Below are 20,711 nucleotides of genomic sequence, written 5' to 3'. Positions count from 1 at the left end.
TGTAACATTGTGCATCAGCTATACTTCAATAATAAATAAATGTGAAAAGAAACAAATGAAGTCAATTTTAATAATGTGTTTGATTTAACCCAATATATCAAAAGTTTAATACTTCAATATGTAACCATATAAAAATTATTACTATGATAGTTCACAGTTTGACACTAAGTCTTCTAAGTGTGGTATGCATTTTACTCTTAGAGCATGTCTCAACTTGGAGTCTAAATTTTCATCAGAAATACTTAAACTATATTTAGATTTCATTAAATGTATAATTGAAAAAATAGATTTCCATATTCAAGTTATTTCAATCATACCTAAAGTTTTCCAGTAACTGAATCAAGTATGAGTTTTTAAGTTAAAATTAAATACAGTGTAAAATTCAGCCCCTCTATGGTACATTCTGAGTGCCCTAGAGCCCCCTGTGGCCAGTGACCGCTGTGCGGGGGGCTCTGATGCCCATGTCCATACCCGAGACACCAGACTGCTCTAGCTTTTGGGAGAGGCCCCACTGCCATTTTGGCTCGGCCCCAACTGCCCCATCCCCTGAGTGGTTCTTATGATCTTCTTCTGAGCTTTTCGGATCTTCAGACGTTCAGCCCATAATTCCCATCTTCATCTTTAGCATTAAGATCAAATGTCCTGAATTACCCAGATCCCACATCATGCTTGGAGAAAGGTGAACGACATCATAAAACTAATAAGAAACTATGCCGGTTTTCCTTACTAGCTCTGCTTAACATACAAGAGAATTCAGGATAAGTTAGGACTATCTCTCACCCATCTGGGATAGAAATAACAGCCAGATTAGATTGCATGTCGGAGCCTTTGCTTAGTGAGGCTCCAAAATCTCTCCTTTGATTATGACCAAAAGCCCTGCACATCCCCTTTGAGTCGGTGTGGGTGACTCTGGGAGAGGGAGAGGATTGGTAAGGAACTGAAGAGAGGGATGCCGCTTAGAATTCCCTTTCGTGTTTCCCACCTGGCTTTCAGGGAGGAAGTCCTTGTCCCCTCTGCAGCCAACAGGGCAGAAGATGAGAGATCTGTCCGGCACTTGAAGTGTGGCTAGTGTCAAACCAAGGGAGTAGATTTACTTTTGTTTGATTTTACTCAATTTTAAATTTACACAGCCACATGTGGTGGGGAGCATCCATGCTGGAGAGCACGCAGGCTCTGTGAGGCAAGGGACCATGTGGCCCCTCTCCTATCATAGTTCCCAGCGCAGGTGCCTGGGAAAACCGTAGGTGGTGTGTCTCTTCCAGGTTGATCCTTCTGTGCTGAGATGGAGAGGAACTTCTGCTTTCTAGGACTTGGGTGTCTGTGCTGAGGAGCTCAAGAGATTGAAGTTTCCACCGTGTGTGCAAAAGGTCTTCAGACATGAGCCAGCAACAGCTGTGAGGCTCAAGGTAGGTGAATTCCTGATAGAAAATGCTTCTTCTGCCTCTGCTCTGAACTGTATGAGACATTCTTTAAAACGCACGTTCAAGAATTGTCTGAAGGTCTACAAAATAAGAAGAACGAAGGCTATCCGTGCTGGGCATGGAATACTACTTCAGATGGAGTGGGCAATCTTCTGTTTGTCTTTTGTGTCTGGGGGGCTGTGGTGGAAAATGACCTGAGATGGAAAATGTGGCCTGAGATGGAAAATGGATATGCCGATTTAGTGATGGGAGCAAACAGGGTTTGAGCCCCACAACGAGCATTAATCTAAGTGATTTATGTGCACTAATTTACATGACTCTCAAGTTCCACCATCTCTCCATTTTACGGATAAGAAAATTAAAACATGGGATAAGTGACTTTCTCGAGGTCACTTGGCTGACTCAGTGAAGTGACGGGACGGGGTTTGAACCCACGCATCGAGGTTCTGCTCTCCCTGTGTTACCTTGACAAGTATAAGGTATACTTATACCTTGATAAGTATCCTTCCTGTAGCGGGTTTGCTGTGGGCTGTGACATGGTGTGTGCGCATGCGGGGTGAGCTTCCCCAAGATGATGGTTTGGGCTCAGCCTGGCAGGTGAGGGGCTGAATGAACGAGGCGTGGGGTGACACGCAGTCTGGGGGGAAAGAATTCACCTTGACATTAGAGCCTCTGGTTTCTTACTGATGAAATTTGGGGAAATATTACTTACTTCATGTGGTTGTTACAATTACATAACGTGTTGTAAGTGGAAGGGCTCTATAAAGCATGAAGTAGGATGGGTATCGAAGAATCTAAAACACTGGCACATTGGCCGTTAAGCGATGCCAGATCTCAGAGATTACACAGTTACAGGACTTAGTGTTTTACCGAAGATTTGGGGGAATTCTGGCTTTTTCTATGCTGGCAGTTCAAGGCTTCATCTTCCTTGGGCACGAAAGAGAGGCCTGAGGGCTTCCTTGCAATTTCAGATTTTCTGCGTCTTAGAGTTGCCTTAATATCAAAGCAACAAAATGTCTAAGAATTAACCCAGATCGCAAGCACGAAAGAGATGAAAGGATACCTTTGTTCATGTCACTAAAGGCCAGTGCAGCCCCTTGTAGCCCCTTCCAGGAGATGAAAGTCACCCGCGGCCCACAGGAGCATCCCGTGGCGCGTGGCTGCCAACACCCCCGAGGCTCCAAGCCTCCTCGTGGCCGGCTCCACCTCTGACGTGCGTGAGGAGCCGGGCATGTGTCTCCCTGAGGTACTGCTTGCTGTTCTGGTTGTGCCCGCCCCTCAAGGAAGAGCAGGAAGGCCATGGGCATTGTGTAAAGTGTGGAGAGACTTCCCTGCAAAGCAGTAATTTAAAAACATCTCTTAAAGCTGGGAAAAGAAACTATGGATTGGTAGTAGCATCGAAATCCATAAAGCATTTGCAGTGAAAATAAATGGTGATTTATTTGTTAAGTCCTAGGTGATCCTTCCCCGGCTGTATATACGTGGCCCAGCCAACAACCACTGAGCCATGAGCTAGCCTTGGGTGCCAGGTGATGTTGGCACATTAACCTATTCCTCTTCACAACATTTCGGCAAGGTGGACATTATAGCTTTCTTTTCCAGGTAAGACTGAGAGAGGCTAAGCCATATGCCTGGAGCCGAGAGCTGGTACCTGGGAGGATGTGACGATGTGTCGATGCTGCCTGGTCCCTGCTCCTGGCACTGTACCAGCTCGCCTGCCTTGAGTCTCAAGTGAGACATCTTGAGTAACCAGCCAAAGGGGGTGTCCCCAGCGTGCGGTAACTCTGTGGGTGGACAGCAGGGAGCAGCCCACCGGGTTCAAAAGACAGGGTGTCCCAGGAACCACCACCCTCCCTTTCCATAGTAGAGCCTTCTTAGAGCTAAAACCTACTCCACCAAGATGAGTTACAATCTTGTTTATGGTACCGGGGGAGAGTTTTTAAAAATGCACGGGTGTGATGTGATGGCTCAAATTTTATTGAGATTTAATATGTGAAACCCATACTGTCTGTAGTTTCTTCTCTGGTTGGCCCCTCCATCACTGGGATAGCCTTGACTTGAACAGGAGCTACAGAGGTAGTGAATAGAAGGGCCACATGCACCCCGATGTTCACAGCAGCAAGGTCCGCAAGAGCCAGACTGTGGAAAGGGCCGAGATGCCCTTCAACAGCCGAATGGATAAAGAAGACGTGGTCCATATACACAATGGAATATGACTCAGCCATCAGAAAGGATGAATACCCAACTTTTGCCTCCACATGGATGGGACTGGAGGAGATGATGCTCAGTGAAATAAGTCAAGCAGAGAAAGTCAATTATCATATGGTTTCACTTATTTGTGGAACATAAGGAACAGCAGGGAGGACATTAGGAGAAGGAAGGGAACAATGAAGGGGGGGAATCGGAGGGGGAGACGGACCTTGAGAGATTACGGACTCTGAGAGACAAACAGGGTTCTAGAGGGGAGGGGGGTGGGGGGATGGGTTAGCCTGGTGATGGGTATTAAGGAGGGCACGTACTGCATGGAGCACTGGGTGTTATACGAAAACAATGGATCATGGAACACTGCATCAAAAACTAGTGATGTACTGTATGGTGAGTAACGTAACATAATAAAATTTAAAAAAAAATATGTGAAACCCATACTGTTTGCAGTTTCTTCTCTGGTTGGCCCCTCCATCACCGGGATAGCCTTGACTTGAACAGGAGCTTCTCTAATCATCATTATAAAGGACAAATCCAGGCTATGATGTTTTCTTTTCAATGTTTTCACCTCCTCCTTGGGGAATTCTTGCTAATATACAGCGTACGATGTTGCCAGTTAAGTTATTAAAATTTTAAATGCTTCTAGCCACTGCAGATTTCCAGGCATCCATTATGACGTTTCAAGAGTGGGTCTTTCCACCTCAGGACAAGTGTGGTACTTAGAGAGCTCAAGTTACAGACGCTTTGGCTCTCAGACGAACTAGGTTCCTTTCAATACAGGCCACAAAGGAGGAAGAACAAGGTGAGGGGATAGTAGAGTCTTCTAGAGCACTTAGCTGGAAAGATAGAGACAGCAGAGGGAGTCCTCCTGTGAACAGAGGGCTGCAGGCGGGGGTGGCACCACCAGGCATGAGCCCCCTTGCCTGCCTGTCTCTGCCCTGGGCACCGACGGAGCCCGCGGCTCAGCTGCATCCCCACCGAGTGAGTCAGGGCGCAGGCGTCCACACAGCGCAAACGACTCTCCATCCCAGCTCTAGCGTGTCCCACCCTGGAGAGAGGATGCAGTCCCTTAGGATGTGGAGGGAAAAGAGAGAGGGCAATGCAGAGTTGTGTGCACTTCGAATTAGATTGAATTATGTTAGATTATAAAACCTGTGTAACAGAACACCACTCTTCCCATAACTACACTGACTCGTAGCCAGTGAGGAAAATGGTCCGAAAGGCTCGTCACAGAAGGGTCAGAGTGCTTGTCTCTCTGGATGGTGGGTTATGAGTGTTGGCTTTTTTCTACATTTGTTTGGTTACATTTTCTGATTTTCAGTCATGATTTTAATTGCTTTTGCAACAACAACAAAAAGAAAAAGGCACAAGCTTAATGGAAGAAATAATAAAATAATTTTTTTATATTCAGGCTGTTTTACTTTTTTTTTTTTTCTAGCATAAGCAGCCGAGAACAAGAATAACTGGCTGAAAATAAATTGAACATATGAAACAAAAAGGTAGAACAAAATCCTTAATTTTGGAGAAATTATTTGGAAAAATGAAAATCTTTAGAAATAGTTGCAGAAGAGTTTTATGGTCTGCCAAGCTGCCCATACTTAAAAAAATCATTGAGAGCATTTGATTCTTGAACATTATTAAATACAGCATATTACACACAGGACCTGTTTAAGATGCAACCAGTATAACACAGCACAACAAGTATCTTCGTGCCTGTCACCTGATTTATAAAATATACTATTCCTGTTATTTCGGAAACTCCCCAGCTGCTCTCCAGTCCCACCCACTTCCTGCCGCCACCCCGGAAATAACTATTATCCTGAATTTTGCGGGTCTTTATCCCTCTGATTTTCTTTCAAGTTTTGTATCAATAACAATATATTATTTTTTTAAAAAGATTTTATTTATTTATTTGAGAGAGAGAATGAGAGATAGAGAGCACGAGAGGGAAGAGGGTCAGAGGGAGAAGCAGACTCCCTGCTGAGCAGGGAGCCCGATGTGGGACTCGATCCCGGGACTCCAGGATCATGACCTGAGCTGAAGGCAGTCGCTTAACCAACTGAGCCACCCAGGCGCCCCAACAATATATTATTTAAGTTGTTCATTTTTATATGTTAAATAAATGGAATTATATTGTGTATATTCTTCTGCAACTCACTAAGATTCATTCATGTTATTATTGTGACTGTTGTCACAATTCACAGTTGTACAATATTCCACTACACGAATCTATGAATATACCACAATTTATTTGTCCATTTGACAGTTGGTTACTTTTTTTTTTTTTTGCTTTAATAAACTGCTTCCAAAAATCCGCTAGGACTTGGAGAACTGTGTCAAAGGATAGGTGTATCTTTAAAATTAATAAGCAGTGTATATTTGTAAACCACACATCTGATAAGGGTTAATATCCAAAATAAATAAGAAGCTCATACAACTCAAGAGCAAAAAAACAAACACTCCAATTTCAAAATGGGCAAAGAACCTGAATTGATACTTTTCCTAAAAAGATATTCAGATAACCAACAGGTATATGAAAAGATGCTCAACATCAGTAATTATTAGGAAAATGCAAATTAAAACCATGGTGAGATATCACCTCACACCTGTTAGAATGATCATCATCAAAAAGACAAGAAATAACAGGCGTTGTCAAGGATGTGGAGGAAAGGGAGCCTCAGTGCACTGTTGGTGGAAATGTAGAGAGGCGCAGCCACTCTGGAAAATAGTATGGAGGTTCCTCAAAAAATTAAAAATAGAACCACGTCTGATCCAGTGATTCTACTTCTGGGTATACATCTGAAGGAAATGAAGTCACTGTCCTGAACAGGTATGTGCACCCCTGTGTTCATTGCAGCATTATTCCCAGCAGCTAAGACATGAAAACAACCCAAGTGTCCGTCAGTAGACAAATGGACAAAGAGGATGTGGTGTATCTGCAAAGGAATATTATTCAGCCATCAAAAAGAAGGGCATTCTACTATTTGAGGATGTACCTGGAGAGCATTATGCTAAGTGAATTAAGTCAAAGAAAGACAAATACTATATGACCTCACTTACAGGTCGAATCAGAACAAAGCCAAACTCATAGCAACAGAGGTCCGATTTGTGGTTGCCAGCATGGGGAGTCAGGGCTGGGGGACTCGGGTGAAGGTGGTCAAAAGGCACAAACTTAGAAGATAAAAACATTCTGGGGATGTGATGTCCAGCATGGTGACTACAGTTAACAATACCGTGTTGTATATTTGAAAGTTGCTAAGAGAGTAGATCTTAAAAGTTCTCATCACAAGGAAAAGAATTGTAACTATGCATATTGGTGGACGTTAACTAGATTTATTGTGGTGATCCTTTCCCAATATATACAAATACCAAATCATCATGTCATACGCATTACACTTATAAACATGTCAACTGTATCTCAATAAAACTGGAAAAAAAACCCCCAGTGTACTAGATAACGCCACGTTACGCTCCAAACACGGCATGCCTCCCACACCCCCGCCTGCAGTGGTAAGATGTTTCGTTTGGCTACATGCTCACCAGCGTTGGGCTGTGTCAGACCTGCGTGTTCTTCCCTGTGGATGGAGAAACACCGTCTCACTGGGGTCTCCGTGTTCCTTTCCTTGATGTCCTGTGATGAGGTTAAGCAGCTTCTGTGTTCACCCTGCAGCTGTGTTTTCCTCTGTGCTAAGTGTCGCCCACGACCGTTGCTCATCTGTCTACTGCGGCGCTTTGCCTCCTTCTTGCAGATTTACTGCTCGGCACGTTCTGCACACGGATCCTTTGTCAGTTATGGGCCTGCACACGCCTTCCCCCAGGTTCTGGCGTGTTCTTTACACTTTCTCTGATACATTTTAATTAACAGTCTCGATTTTAATGTAATATAATTTATCAACTTTTTTCCCCCGTGGTTTTCATTCTGGATCCTTTACAGCTTCACAGCCGTGAAGCTGTTGGTTTATGTTTTCACCTAAAAGTGTTATGGTTTCGTCTTTCTCACTTCAGTTTTCAATCGACTTGAAACGGATTTATGTGTATCGTTTCCTTTTTGTTTCATATGGAAATATGCAAAGTGCTATCAACACAGTTCTTCCTGGTCAAATATGCACTGACACATTTCGTGTTTTCTCTGTTCCACAACTTGATGAAAATTTATTCTGCCAATTTTTGGGGCATATTTTTTCTGGTCCTTTTAGGTTATCTGAGATATCTATTGTGCTGACCGACATCTGCAAGCTTCCCCTTCCGTCTCTGGGTTTTCAAGACACCAGCCCAGGGTTCTCTGTGGCTCTGAGTGAATGATCAACAGCTGGATCACGACAGAATCCTGTGACACACCTCTGCATTATTGTTCTTCCAGGCTGAATTCTATCCACAAATCAAAACTCAGAGGTGCACGTTTCAAAGCACCTGCAGATTCACTAATTGGTATCATGAATTTATTTTTTTCCTAGGTTATCTGTTGCAAAGATTAAATCCATTTTTCCCCCCAGAAATCTAACTTGCCTGACTACATCACTCCACTAACCTGCAGGAAATTCAGATGCCTTTGAATATTCTAGAGCCAGGGAGGAGAGCTGAAAGAACGTGCCATGCCTTGTGGAATTATGCATGCTGCCACCAATACATTTTTCCATTTGTAAATGTCATGGAGGTGTGTGTGTGTGTGTGTGTGGGTGTGTGTGTGTGTGTGCATCTCTGTAATATTCTATTTATGCAGAAACAGATTGGTATTTGGTTAAGATTTTAGGCTCTGGAGAAAAACTACCTGGAATCAAATTCTGACTCCTCTACTATGTCTTTGTGACCTTGGGCAGGTAACCTATCCTCTACGCACCTTTGTTTCTCTAGCTGAATATGGACACCAGAATTGTTCCCATCCGTAGGGTTGTGGTTGGGCCTGGAGAATCCCCGACATGGCACGAGGATGCTCCCTCGCCCTCTCAGCTTCCCAACATGGGCTGTCTGTGTCCGCGGCCCCCACGTGCTCCCCTTGCCCAGAAGAGAATGTCGGCCTGTTCCCGTCTGATGCTGTGTGGCTGGCGGAGTCTCTAATCTGTGTAGTGGTGGAGCATGCTAGTGGAGTTTAACTTCTGCCTAGTTAGGGCTGAAACTGTTCTGTACCATCAAACCCTTGCAGCATATATATGCACGGAATGTAGGTCACTGCGTGTACAGTAGGTAGCGACTGACTGTTTTCAGGTAAGGGCACATGGTACGCTGGTCCCTGTTTCACGTTCCTCTTCAATGGCATTTTGGTGGCTGGACTCTTAGTTCTGCAGGTAATGTTTTCGTTTTTAACTGTTCAACTTGGGTTAGGATGAATAGCCACTTACGTAAGTCTGAGTTCACACGTGTGCTTCTTAAGTTAACATACTGAATGTATGTGCATTGCCAGGTTATGGCCATTTGTAAGAGCCACACTAATCTAAGGATTTCACGTCGATCATTTCCTTCCTTAGTTTGTGAACTAGAAACAGGGCTCTCTTAAGGGGGTGTGTGTCTTTGGACAAAGCTCCTTCTTTGCTTCCTCTGCCCCTCTTACCTTGCAAAACTCCAAGGACACCATTCGCTTTCTGTTCTGTGTCTCATGTGTCCTTGAAGCCCCCTTTGTGACAGAACATTTTTATAGATGAGACGGGTTTAAATGTCCACCTCTTTAAGATGAACTTTTTAATGGAGAGGGACAAAGCCACTTCTTTTGGTTTGGAAATTACAGGTATTTTGATGAACACACACACACACGCACACACACACACCCCATTTGTGAATACATCCTTTACATTGCAGCCCCCCTAAATTACTTTCTAAATGAAAAAGGTATCTGGAGAGGAAATCCTTGAGCTGACTGCCTTGATTCAGGCTTTCCTCCAGATTGCTCCCAGGAAAGAGACAATGAGGATGCATGCGATGCTGGTATCTTGTATGTATAGACTTTTCTTCATTGTCCTCAGCGACATGCTGTCGGCCCGCAAGCATAAAGGGTGGTCTTGTGACTTGTGAGTCTTCAGGGTTCATGGGAGCTCCTCCTCCCCTCCCCCAGAAGGGACAGTGGGAAGGAACCCAGTCTATAATATGAGAATGGAAAGACGGGGTCCCCCCAGCCCCGTGTGACAAGTGTGTCACTGTGTACTGACTCTGCCCTGCTCTTTTCAGGGGTCCTGAAGCCACACACAGTAAGAATCCCATTGAGGTCCTATCCTCCATGCCTGTGAGACCAACAATGGCTGAATGTGGAAAACTTATACATTTTTTCAACTGTATTATTTACATTACTTTATCTTTTCCTGATTTTTTTTTCTGCCCTCCTAGGGCAGAGGAGGACCTCACGAGCCGAGTTCTATAAAGCTTTGGACTGAGATTTCTCACTCAGCTGATTCATCTTTCCTACTCTCACAGCCTGTGTTTGCACTTGAAGAAGAAACTAGAGGGAAGGAAGGTCATGGGAGGTCACTCCAGAAGAGCTTGAGTCTTTGAGGACGAGACTCTTCACGCTAACATGGTTAAGCAGAGAGTTTCCTAGTGAACATTTGCAACATCCACTGAAGAGACAGCTTTACCCCAAAAGGGGATCAAAACTCACTGACCCAGGGCTTTCCTCGGGGCGCGCCATGCCTTACCCGTGTCTGATGCTGACACTGGTGGAAAGACCCCAAGCCTTGTCATACCTGAGAACACCAGATACACAGCTCACAGCAAAAACAAAACAAACAAATAACCTCCACAGGACCTTGTAGGAAAGACAGTGAGAGTTTTCGCTATGAAGATTTAAGGTAAAGTTTTGGACTCGGCCTAGAGTGCTCATAGAGCATCTCTAAGGAAAGCCTTTTATTTGGATATGAAATAACCGGAGGTCAGGGAATTCAAGGGGCACAATGGCCATGACCAAGTACTGAAATGCGAGGCCAAGCACCCTCCCGGGGGCGCAGGGGAAGGGCTCCTTGCCTGACTTCCAGTTGGTGAGTTCTTTCTACCTTCTGGCAGGTGCTCTTCTGGCAAACACCTTCCTGCGGCGCTCCTGGGCTCCATTTAAAGGGGCAGCATTTGTAAACACGCCTGATGTGGGGGCTGAGTGTTGTCTTAGGTTGCTCCCCAAGAAGCAGACAAGGTTGGCCTGTCGGGCGGGGGGCTCGGGAGCCCCTGAAAGGAGATGCGGGGCAGACCCAGCAGAGGGTGAAGGTGGACACGGGAGCGGGGGGCCTCAGCCAATCTCCCGAGGTCCCAGGGGTGGCCTGCAATTGTCCCCAGCCAAGTGAGGGGGCTGGGACCGTGAGGCTCTGCTGGACCCCTGGCTGCAGGCTGTCTCCAGGGAAGATGCACCCTTGAGCAGGCAGCCTCCTTCTGCTCTCCGGGAGGCAGCCAGACCGAGGGCTGCAGTTGGGGGCTCTGGCACCCGGCTGGTGCTCTGCAGCCTCCAGACAGTCGCAGTTGGGTTCTTGGGATTTGGGGGGTCAGGGAAATGCCTTTGTTTGGGCTGCTACAGAATGTAAAGAACCAAGCTGAGTGGCCCTGTGTTTTGTGTGGCATTTCAGCTGTCCTGACAGCAAAGGGATGAAACTAGGAAATTCCTTCTTAAGGAAGGACCAGATAGACTGAGTAGGGAAGCCAGGCTGTACGGGGGCTGGACAAACAACCCAAAATAGGAGCCTCCGGAAGCAAGACATGCCTGTGTGTCTCCTACCTCCTCTTAGCGGCCGGTTCTTGTTGGTTAGAGGTGTAGTTCTGCACGTTGCCACCGGGCGGCAGCGTTGTGTCACCTTTAGGGGCCGGGGCTCGGCTTCGCAGGCTGGAGATCAGACCCTGTGTGCACCACCCTTCACAGAACACCCCTAACCCTCTACTTCCTCATCTATAAGACGGGGACGGTTCTATTGCTCACTTGGCACGGTTGTAGCCGTCTTTATTGAAAGCGTACTTGTAAGCACCTGCGCGAGTGGCTCAGAAACAGCGGGTCACCCCGGCCGGGAGCTGCTGTACAAACCTTGTGCACCTGGAACGCGGCACAGTCCTCAGCAGACTTTGTTAACAAGGACACTGTGTTTTCTTTGACTAAAAGAGGAGGGAAGGGAGACAGAGTGGGTCGGATGACGGACTAAAGCCCAGCTCGAGAATGGATATAGCCTCAAGAACAGCTACTTTGAGCCATCCATACGAAGGGAAAAGTGGACAGTACCGTGTCGCGGAGGTCGGGGCTTGGTGGAAGAACACCATTTGCCTTCTCGGGGCCGTGTCCCTTGGAATTTAATTGGGAAAACCAGGCCGAAGCTGTAGGTCATGCCCAGACCCAGGCCCAAGTGACTCAGGAGGCTCCCGGAGCCTGCACGCCTCCACCCATGAAGGAAGGTCCTGGCCACCTGGTCAGGAGATGGACGATCCAGGCATCAGAGACACAACTTCTGAGTCTGCCATACACAGACGCAACGCCGCCCAGCCGATGCCATCAGCCCCCGACGGTCGGTCAAAGTGACCCGGGGCTGTGCCGTCCCCTCCCCCTTCCTGCCCGCCTGATGTCCCCATGTCCCGCTCTCCCGCCTCATCGCAGGCTGCCCTCCTGCTTTGCACCATTTGTATTTTCCCTCAGCTGCCCTGGGAAATGAGAAATAGGGGAAATTTCTGATGATGCAGAAAACCTGAGGGATCAAAGAGCCGTTTGGCACTGCCAGAAATCTCCCCGACGGTGCAACTTGTCACGGTTAAATTCAAAACTGAGCTCTCCGGAAGGAAGAAGCCTGGGGTTGCCTTTCATAACACACATGGTGTGACAGATGATCATCATTAAAAATCCATTAACACGATTAATACAAATGTTGGGATTTAAATACCCAAATCGCCGTTCTGGTCCCCACCTCCCCCCGTTCTTACTTACGTCAGGGCCCCTCACGCAGCTCCGCGGGAGTTTGGTGCCTTCCGGGGGCGGAAGAGGGGCTTCCCGGTGGGGGCGTTTAAAGGGTAACTCAGTGTCAGGTTTGGTGATCATCTTGATTTTTCATCACAGCGTCGCCTGGCTGCCGTCACCCCTCCCCTCCCCCCCCCTCCCGTCTCAGCGACGTTGGCCAGCTGTGGGGGCCCAGGGGAGGGAGGCTGTGGGGCTGGAGGCTTGCTCCCTTCGAGAATGGAGGCTCCACCCGCAGGGTCAGGAGGCGGAGGTACCGAGAGGCTGGGTCATCGCTGATTCAGGGTACACTGAGGTTGGGATTTTCATCCCATGTCTGGAGGGAAATGGGCAGCGTGAACATGTGCATGCACACCCTGAGTTTTAGGCCGGCAGGGTGGTGGGAGTCTTGGTCATTTGGGTGAATTCTTTTCTGTACGCAGTACATGAGGCATGAGTATTTAACAAATTTGCATTGCTGTGCTGATTTTTTACTTTTGTTTTTCAACATGATAGATTTAGTTTCTTCCCCTGCAGAGTTTACATTTTGGTGGGTAAGGTGGACAAGACTTGGGGCCTCATGAATCACTATGATGGCAGTGATAATGCAGATATTCATGAGTGGAGAGTGCTTGTGGAGCGCCTTCTCTCTCTCCATTACTTTGCTCAGTGCTTTAAATGCATCAACTCCTGTAATACCGTGTGGATTCGGCGCTCTCAGACTTGGACGGGTTAAGAGACGGGCCCAAGGTCACACAGTGGGAGGGGCAGGGCTTTGAACCCCCACAGCGTGTGCCAGAGCCCGTGTGCTAAAGAAGTACAGGATCGTCCTGGGTGTGATGGAATGAACCTGGACTTAGCATACAACCCGGACTGAGGCCGGCAGGATTTGAAAATACTTTTGGAGAAAGTGAACTATGAAGACGTGAGTGGGAATTCGTTCAATGCGGGAGGGTGAAGGGCCAGGGGTGCTGAGTGGCCTGGAGCTTGGCGCACCGGGGCCAAGAGACGCGGGGAAAGGCCTGACCACAGGGTACTGAGATGAGGCGGCGACCACATACCCCCAGCAATGGGCCGGTGCTCGTGAGGAAGAGGCACCGAGAACATATGCAAACGTGTGTGTGGTCCAGGACGTTCGGAGGATATGAACAATTCTCTAGTGACTCTTTCCTGGAAGGATTTGCTAGGTCTGAACCTCATCCTCTTGAAACTCTGTCTGGCCTTCCGGGACTCCCCCAGCCCCTGCTCCTTTTGCTGTCTGCTCTGGTGTTTCTCTGGAAGTCCCCCTGGCCGACTCTTCTTCAGCCCCACAGCAAACTGTCCCAGGTCCAGTGGCTCCCAGGCCCACCCTCCCCTCACTCGGCGAGCGCAGTCCGGGTGAGCTCACCCAGCTCTGCACCATCAAGGACCATCTGTATTCTGACACTGCCCACGTCATTACCTGGAGTCCCGACCTTTCATCTCAGCTCCAGGCTGGTGGATACAATGAAGCATCTCCAATTACACACTTGACAGGGCCCTTAAACCTGAGGCTTCCAGCACTGAAGTCGCTCGCTCCCCCCATCCCCAGGGACTCCTGCACACCCCCCTTTCTCTGCAATGATCCCATCATTCACCGGCTTTCCTGAGCCAGAAACCTGAAAGTGATTCTTTACTCCTTATCTCTTTGAATGTGTTTATAGCAGACACGTTGTCATGTTTGGGGGTGGCCAAGATCTATTAAATAATTCACATACAGAAGTTCACCTCTGCATTCAGAGGTCAAACTGGCCATTCTTCTGGCAGACCAGGATCACACTCACGGGGCACAGGCTTGCCAGTTCGTTCCTTCCCAGTGAGGCTGGACCTGCAAGTTATTGCCATGACAACCATGCTTGTTGATGCACCTGGCTTCAGATGCGCTTGGCTTTTAGGGGACAGCAGCGATTACAAGGTCAAATCCCTGCTCTGGACGTGGCGTTAGGACTACAAGTTTCAGGTTTCAGGGCAGGCAGTTCTGGACACAAGCATGGAGCTCGTTCATCCAGCTTTGCTGCCTGGTTTGCGGCATCCTTGCGGGTCGGGGCCAGGTGAGATGATGATAGAGGCATAGTGGTAGGTGATGTGGAGAACAAAGGCAGAAGAGAAATTATTAAATTTCCTTACTCCCTAGAGCCCATTGACAAGTCCTTGAAACAGGCAGAGTGACCTTCCTCTAGGGACTCCACTGCCTCGATGTTGACGCTTTGCTAAGGGCAAAAAGCAATCCTAGCCCAACCCCCAACCCCCCCCCCCCCCCGCAGGATCCTGTAAGTCTACTTTAACATATAAAAATCCTTTTGGAAATGTCCTCTATCTCTACCCCTGAAGATACATGTTGGCAATCAACCCCCAAGCATATGACCCACCGATATACATCTGAAGGGTCTCATGACTGAGTTTCTACTAAACAGTAATAAATGGCCTTTCCCAACAATAGGTAGCCCCCTCAGGATCCTGGGAACCTTGTTTCCAAAATACCTGGGTGGCTTACACTATCCCTAACCCCCTTCCAACTTCAAAGTATATACTGGGCCACTCCTCATGACCCCAATGCAGTTCTTTCTGCCCACGAGTCCTGCCCCATGCTTTAATAAAACCACCTTTTTGTACCATAGATGTCTCAAGAATTCTTTCTTGGCCGTCGGCTTTGAACCCTAACATTCTTTCCTACATCAGTGGGTTTCTCTCAGTTTGGGCTTGACTGTCCTTCAGGCGTCCCCATGATCAGAGAGGTTAATAGTTTCTAATAACCCTGCTTTGTATATGTGCGTTAAATGATCACCCTTTAAAAAATCACATTGTGCAAAAAAAATTTTTTTTAATAAAATAAAAATTTGTCAGAGTAGATCCGTGGTTTGCAGTGGAATCTTGCACACTTCGAGACCTTTGCTTCCCCTCTGGTGGAGAGTTGAGCTGAGTGCTAGCTTCGTGAAGGGTCTGGTGGGCATCGGCTCGAAAGCGTGGATTTACTTCCATTTTACTGTCACTTTAAGCGGCGTCTCTGAGCCTGTGTTGTCCCTCATAAGCCTTAGCCTCCCTGGCAGTTTCCCTACGGCTGATTTGTGACATGGTTCTTTATGCCACAGTTCCCCTGGCGGGGTCCCCACACTGCTTTATGGGGTGGTGGCCCAGTTTACGTGGCTTAAGCCCCACACAGTGATGTGGTTTTGGAATATAGGTGAGGTTTGGTGGGGTGAGGTCCTGAGCCAACAGCCAGGAAAGAATTCTTGAGAGGTCTTTGGTACAGAATGGAGGTTTTATAAAAGCACGGGGCTAGGACCCGTGGGCAGAAAGAACGGCTGCCCCTGGGGGTTGTGAGGGGTGGCTGATTATATAACTGGGAGTGGGAGGTAAGGAAAAAGGAAGGTTTTCAAAAGAATATCTGTATGCTAAAGAGGACCTACAAGATATTGGAGGCCTTGCCATTGTCAAGTTAAGGTTGTTTTTCCCTCTCATAAAGTATTAACATGAAGACAGTTGGGAGTTTCCTTCTGGAAATTAGGTTCTTGATAAGAATGCTTTTTTTCTTGTAAATCGTTAAGACGTTTTGTAAACCGAGGGAGACTCGTGTCTTGCTGGACTGTGATCTCTGTAAGTTAACCATTTGCTTTTCCTTCCCTTAGCACACCCCAGCAGTGCCTGAGGAATGTCACACAGATCCCGCGGGAGTTGGGGTGGGGGTGGTGGGGTGTCAGCTTGTGCTTTGTCCTCAGCTCGCCTTCTGCTCCCTCATCAATAGCACTTGGGGGACCTCTCGATAAACAGTGTCTGTTGGCACGCAGTGCCGGGTCTGGTCTTCCTGACCCCAGGCCCACAGCTGCTCTGGCGTGACTTAAGGCCACACCATTTCTTTGTCACTGGTGAGCCACGTGCCATTCCAGCCAGGAAATCCTCTCCATTCCCACCCCGCGCACACACCTCCCCGTCCTTCTCTTGTCTCCGTCCTTTGGGAAAGCATTTTTAGTGGATATCCACCCACATTCTCTTTTAAGTTTTGGGTCCAGGTTCCCACCTCCCATCCCAGGTAAATCCCATCCCAGGTAAAACTGCTATTTGCCACAAAATATTGCTGCTGTGTATCTACTCCCGGCGCGTTGTGTACTGACAGCTAACTTGGAAGGGCTGTTCTTTGCAAGGCTTGAGTAGAGGCTTTTGATTTACTAGCATGGACTCATCTTGTTCTAACAGTGTCCTGCAGGGCGGATTGACAGCATTTTCCCCGTTTTATAGTTGAGGATATAGACACTTTTTGGAAGGTTGTGATTTTCCGGATGTGACACATAGAGATGTAAATGGCAGAACCAGGATTTGGGTCTGTGTCTGTCTGACTATTGAGCTGTCAGCCTTCAGGAGCAGGTTAACAGCCTGAAATCCTCGGGGGCTCAGAAATCCTGGCGTGAGGAAGGGGGGCACTGCTCCTTTAGAGCAGGTGCCACGCGGGAAAGGCCTGGTGGGCCTCCTTTGTTAACGCAGGGCGTGTCCCCAACAGAAACCCTTCTAAGAAGGCAGCACTTCCTGAAGCAACTCTAATTTTGTTCTTATGCATCACTAATTTTCTCCCCCTGCCTGCTCATCCCCATCAGCATGAAAACACGCTGTCATTTCTCCAGGGTTGGAAAAGCCAGCCGACACCGGGAGACCCTCCCGCGCCCTACCTCCCTCCTGCTCCAGCACCTTCGCTGGCCCCTTGCAGCCACAGCACTGGCTTTGCTTACAGTCTCCCTTGTCTCTCCGTCAAATCTGCCCTTGCTCAGGGCACCAGGGAGACCAAGCGGATAAGGGGGCATCCCTGTGGGCCTCACCTGGTCTGGCCCATCAGAAACATGTGACCCAGTTGATCCCTTTATCTCCTTAAGAACTATCTTAACACCTTTGTGCTGGTTTTCATCTTCCCTCCCCAGCTGCTCTCTCACCATCCCTGGGGCTGGTCGGCCTTCCTCCCTCACGCTCTGAACGCTGGAGTGGCCCGGGCCTGAGCTCTACCTGCTGCTCCCCATGTGCTAATGACTCCCAAGCTGCTCTCTCCAGACCAGCATTCTCTCTGGAACGCTGCCTGCGCACCTGCAATATGGTCCTGAAGCCCTAATAGGCATCTCAAAGTTCACATTTCCAAGCCCAAGTTCCTGAACAACCCCCAACACCCTTCGGACCTGCTCCTCTGACATCCCTGCCCTTCTGACAGCCTTCCAACCATCAGGAGTGACCTGATTCTTCTGGGTGCTCAATCCGAAAATCTGGGTGTTTTTCTTAACCCCTGTTTGACACTCCATATCCAACCTATCAGCAAATCCCACTGGGTACAAATCAAATACATTATAAAACCCCACCGCTCCTTCTATATCCACTGCCCCGCTCCTGGACCAGGCACATTTGTCTCTCACCTGCATCCCGACAGCCTCCGAACTGGCCGTGCCGCTCCATCAGTCCTTGCTGCCCTTCAGCACATTCTCCATCAGGCAGCCAGACGGAGGTACTGAAAATGCGTATCTTATACTCCACTCCTCTGCTCAGAAACATCTAATTTCACTCAGAGAGCAAGTTGCTTATGGCGCCTTACGTGATCTGGTCTAACTCTTCCTCTGCGCATGCATCTCCATCTGTTCTTCCCTGCCCCTCCTGTCCACACTGATTTAACATCCCTGGAATGCTCCAGGGACACTCGTCCCAGCTCCCTGCGCTTTCTGGTCTGTCTTCCGGAGCCCCATTCCCTGTGAAGCTGTGGGCTTACCCTCCCTTCCTGAGTCCTCTGCTTACTTTTTGCTGTTTCACTCCCTGGTCCCCACCTTTAATGAGCACTGTAGGTTATCAACTGCACCCCATTTCTGCACCCTCTGCCCGCCCCTCCTTCACTTCTCCCTATGGACTTAGCACCATCCAAGGTATTTTCATATACTTGTTCATGTGTTTATTTTCAGTTTCTCTTCCCAGCAAAGAAGCTCATTTGTAAGCAGGGATTCTCTCTGGTCTCTTTTGCTTATTTATTTATTCATAGTGCCCCCCCAAAATCATATATTTGGTATTTGTTAAATATTTGTTGAATTAAAAAATGGAGAAATGAGCCTCTCTTCCAAGCTTGCAGAAACAGGCAAATGATTGCATGTGTGTGAGTGTATGTGTGAGTAATAAAAGCCAGACTTAAAGGTTGGAGAGAATATTATTCAGCTCAACCACTGAAACTAAAGACTGATGTTCACTTGCAAATTCCATCCCCTTCGTTATTGTCATTTGCTCCAGGCGCTGAAACCCACTGAATTTCTAAGCCCATCCTGGCCCTTAGCATGAAGAACCCAGCTCGCAAAGGAGCCTAAAATTTGTCTTGCTGCCATAGAACCAGTGAGACAGGTACAACTGTGGACATTTTCTGCTCCCTCCCTATACCTCCTCTCTCTGAATTGCCAGGGTTTGTGCCACAGAGTGCCTGCCTCTGTTTCCGTGCTGGACATTTCATCCTCCCAAGAGTGAGATTCTCCGAAGCTTAACTTCTTTGGCAAGTCCTCCACTCCAACTCCCTCCCCCACAGCCTGTATCCTCAGACACCTGCTGCTAAGTAAGATCCTTCCGTGAAAGGTCAGATGGCTTGAAGCCTGGCCCCGATTTCCACCTGACCCTGAATTCTACATCCTGCACAGACTCTTGGTTTAAATCACCATGACTTCCTGACGCATTGGATGGTCTCAGTCACTGATAGATCCTGAGCCAAACTCCTTGTCACTCAGGGGAGGTTGGGCTTAGCGGGGGACAAGTATGCTGAACTCTAAATAGAGTGAGGTGGAAAGCTGATGGTTGAGGCAAAGAAAAGAATGGCTAATAATGATCTTGGAGAGTTTAGGACCCCGCGGGCCCTCGAGGGTACAGCAGTATTCTTTTGGCATGACCGCTCCAAAGTAGTCAATCAGCCCAATCTCACTAGATTACTGGACCCCAGGAAATGGGGTCTCAAGCAAAAGCCTTTTATTAGGTATGAGGGGAAAAGAGTAACTGCTCTTTTCAAAGAAGTAACTTCACAAGTCAATCCTTTCTCAGTACTTTGACTCTTTTTTATATCCGTTAAGTGTTTATGAGGGTCAAAAACTGTCAAAACGTATTCACATATTTATTTTTGAATCATATGTGTTTTCTAGAGATACACTGCATATTTGCAAACATAAGCATCCTTAAACATACGTTCATGTTTATATAAATACATGTATGCAATCTATCATCATTTAAAGTATCAGAAATGATTTTACTGGGTCATATATTTTATAAAAGTACATTTTGACAGTATTACCGAATCATTCTCCAATATACACACAATCTTAATTTATATGCTGATCAGTAGTGTATGAGTCCCGTTTCGTCATATCCTAACGCAAACTTGATATTATAAAACTTTTATATACAGTCTTTAAAACTGAAAGCGTGACAAGTGATGAACTCATTGTTGCCTTACTTTGTACCTCTCTGAATGAGAATAAACATCTTTGTACCCATCAAAAAGAAAAAAAAAAAAAATGGCTAATATCAGAATTTGAAGAGGGCCAGGTATGGGGGGGGGGACGGGTTCCTTCCAAATCAAAGCCAATAGCACCAGCTTTTTAATTTTTTTAATACAGGGAATCATTTTGAAGTGGGAGAGTGAGGTGGAAGACGATAGTTTTATTAAGCAAGGATACAGAAAAAAAATCCTGGGAGTGACAGGGGTCCTGATAGGTTGCCCCCTGAGGGCTTTTAGGGTTGGTCTTTTATTGAAGGCTGGCCAGGGAACTTAAATCCTTTTAATATCTCTACTGATAGCACCACTGAGTAAGGACTAGTAATAACACCTTTCATGGCTTACTTCCTTTTTTAGGCTCTGGTAATGCTTTGCTGGTCACAAGTCACTGTTAGAACAAGACCCCACCTCTGACACCTCAGGGCAGGGTGGTCTGGTTTGTTCCCTTATCTTTGGTTTCCTTACACCTCTGCATTTCGGGGATTTATGTGAGCCTCATCCCATAGCCCCTACCTATTTCTCCGTACTTAGCCCTGTCTGTCCCTTACTCAATTTGACACTTTTTTTGCACAATACAAAAGTAGTTGGCAATAGAAAAAGCAGAGGGCCTGGATTCAGAAGACTTGCATGTGATGTCTTTGTACTTCCCTTTACTGTCTGTGTGGCCTTGGGTCAGTCATTCCATTTCAGATACCAAATTTAATCTGTAGTAACTGCA

The 20,711-nt window shown here is 47.3% G+C and overlaps 1 long non-coding RNA gene across 1 annotated transcript in view; it reads left to right on the top strand.

Moving 5' to 3' along the window:
* Positions 1 to 20,711, top strand: part of LOC141371697 (uncharacterized) — a 143,880-nt gene that overhangs the window by 80,961 nt on the left and 42,208 nt on the right. The gene's annotated exons all lie outside the window — the stretch shown is intronic.

This window comes from Callorhinus ursinus, unplaced genomic scaffold, assembly GCF_003265705.2.
Source record: "Callorhinus ursinus isolate GAN/ISIS: 27379988/994484 unplaced genomic scaffold, GSC_fseal_2.0 scaffold88, whole genome shotgun sequence".
NCBI classification, from domain to species: Eukaryota; Metazoa; Chordata; class Mammalia; order Carnivora; family Otariidae; genus Callorhinus; species Callorhinus ursinus.
This window is presented reverse-complemented; position numbering and strand designations above follow the sequence as displayed.